The following is a 3,049-nucleotide window of genomic DNA, read 5'->3' as shown; positions in this document are numbered from 1 at the left end:
ATGATTTTTTTTTATTTTTGGGTTTTTTTGTGGTCCAAATATACATATATATATATATATATATAGGGTAAGGATCCTAAGAGAACCATTGGTAAATTGAGAACTTTGAGAACCATTTTGGACCACTAAAAAAACCATCTAAAAAAATATTAAAAAAATTATAAAACAAACAAAACTGAAAATTTTAAAAAAGTAAAAAAACCAAAATTCTTATATTTCATTCCGGTTTCATTAAAAAAAAACCGATTTTTTTTTTCTTTTTAATTCGTATTATACCTATACACATTTGTATACTTTCATTTAATCTCTAGTTACGTAATATACACATATGTACATTATCATTTACCTTAAATTATACATATGTGTACATATTATACATATATGTGTAATAAAAAAAACTGATTTTTTTTCTTTTTAATTCGTATTATACCTATACACATATGTATACTTTCATTTAATCTCTAGTTATGTAATGTACACATATGTACATTATCATTTACCTTAAATAATACATATGTGTATAGAAAAAAAACATGTGTGTACATATTATACATATATGTATATGTATAATTTAGCTAAACCGAGAATTTTTTTTACGTTCTTTTTTTTTAGAAACCAGGATGATAAATAAGAACTTTGGTTTTTTTACTTTTTTTATTTTTGTGTTTTTTTTATGATTTTTTTTTATTTTTGGGTTTTTTATGGTCCAAAATAGTTCTCATAGTTCTCAATTTCCAAAAAGTTCTCACATGATCCTGATCCTATATATATATATATATATATATATATATATATATATATATATATGATAGGGAATAGGCTAGGAATGCTCGAAGACAACAAAGCCATACAAACATCACATCATCATCATCATCATCATCATCATCACATCATATTCTAGATTTTTCTTAAAAATCTTATTTTCTTCTACAACAACAAACATTCACAAACTTACTTAAAAAAATATTAATTAAAACTACATATATAATGTGTGTATATGCAGGTATGATTTCTTTTGAAACTACTGTGAGTTTTAAAAACTTAAAAATTATTTCTACCACTAGATTTTTGACAACTAAGCGTTTTTGTCATTTGGCTAGAGAGAGAAATGAGTAATTTTAGTCATATTAAATGAGATACACAAAGATAATAGTAGCTAAGTTCGCCTGCTGATGGTAGCGAACTCATAATGGCGAAATTGTCTTGCGGCGAAGTTGCTAACTTCGCCTATAAATTAACTTCGTCTGAAGAACTATGGCGTCGGTAAATAATGAATTCCAACAATTTCAATACAAAAACCAAAATTGATAGAGTTGATGGTAATAGCATGTGCTAATAAGCATATCATGAGAAGGAATTTGTCCTAACAACGTTAAGAAGGTCAATTTTATAATCGGTTTTATGAAATTTCACATTTTCGGGTTTTTAGAACAATTAACGGACGAAATAAGTTAAAAGTTTTATCAATGAGTGATTTCACACCATGTAGTGAAAACGAATAATCGATTCTAGCAAGTGAAAAAAGTTTCATTTTCGCCGGTTAACTTTGCCAAGTAGGTTTGAAGGGTTTTGACCAATTTTAACCTAACACCCGTATTTATGCATTATGAAAGCCTTACGAAGAAGTTATGTCAACTTTGCTTATCCAGGTAAAGCTATGATAACTTTTCCTATAGAAGCTGAAGCGTCTTTTTGAGTTAATGTCAATGTGGGGAACAGTCAAAAGCTTTAGTGAAAAGATCAGCCACATTTAACACTTCGAAAATTTCTAACTTAAGATTTTACCAAAATTGTCAATATCCACAGATTAGGGACTTAAAACAAAAATTCTGATTTTTCATTCCTTCGCGCTACATAAAGTATTATCAAGAAATTTCTTCGCGTGACATGAAGTAATCATCAACGAAACCAAGGTGAGGCTGGTTTGTGCTACGCGAGACCTCGTTAAGTAATCGGGTACACGTGTCCAACCACATGTCAACACGTGGCACAATTTGTATAGGCCACGTGTCATCATGTGGCAGAGTGTTGCTTCGTGCGACGCGAACGAACAAACACTTTGTCCTTCGCGCTATGCGGAGGAAGCCAAATTTTAGATATAAAAGTGGAGTGACAGGTTTGAGCCAGTTTCATCTCAAAAGACACCTCTAAACACAAACATAACCTAGGAAAGAGTGCCTGATCGCAACGACGTGCTGACACCATATTTTCTTGGAATACGTGCAAGTATCTAAGTCCCGACGCTTTGTTGCTCATTTAAGCGTGCTAGTACCGAGACCCTGCCAACCAAGCTGTCACTCTTTTCTTATTATTAGCATTCTCAAGCGTCCGACTAGGTAGGATCTACGTTTAAGTTATTTCAAGTATGTTATGAATAGCTTATACTCGGTCAAGCCTATGACCTTTTAACCTTGAAAAGATTATTAAAGCATTCATAAAGATTTTCAGTAAAACATTACTTCTTGAGGAAGTAATGTTACCAAAATTATATTTTGAGGGGCATGCAGTAACTGTAAGGGTGGCATCATTAGTAGTGGGTTTCTTGCCTAAGGAAAGTAATTCATACAAATACCAATCAATCGCGTGACCCGTTTACTTACCTGGAGAAATTCACCAACGTGTTATAACCTATTAGGCCAAAGCATGCTATATCAAAGTCACACAAATACAGATATAATTTCAAAGACAACCATGACAAACCTTATCAAGGTTAAAAGCAGACTTAAGGTCTGCAATATAATCAAGAAATACTATCAAGGTAATCATACAAACCTATTTATTTAAAGGTTGACATCATTCTCATTCATATCAAGAAGGTTTATCAACAACACACCAACGGTATAGGTGAATACGTTAAACATTTACAAACAATTAAAACAGATTTATACTCTATAAGATAAACGAGCTGTTTATCTTAAAGAGGCAGTCAAACGTTTACACGAGGTTACATGATCTCTAAAACGTTATTACAAATTAGAGAATAAAAGTAACTCAGACCGATTACACATGTGTATGGATCCAAACGTAACTGTTTAGCCTCAACATTCAA

This window comes from Bidens hawaiensis, unplaced genomic scaffold (assembly GCF_021521415.1).
Source record: "Bidens hawaiensis isolate Kalapana, Puna unplaced genomic scaffold, B.hawaiensis_p1.1 tig00005944_1, whole genome shotgun sequence".
NCBI classification, from domain to species: Eukaryota; Viridiplantae; Streptophyta; class Magnoliopsida; order Asterales; family Asteraceae; genus Bidens; species Bidens hawaiensis.
The sequence above is the reverse complement of the archived record's forward strand: the minus strand, read 5'-3'. Positions refer to the sequence as shown.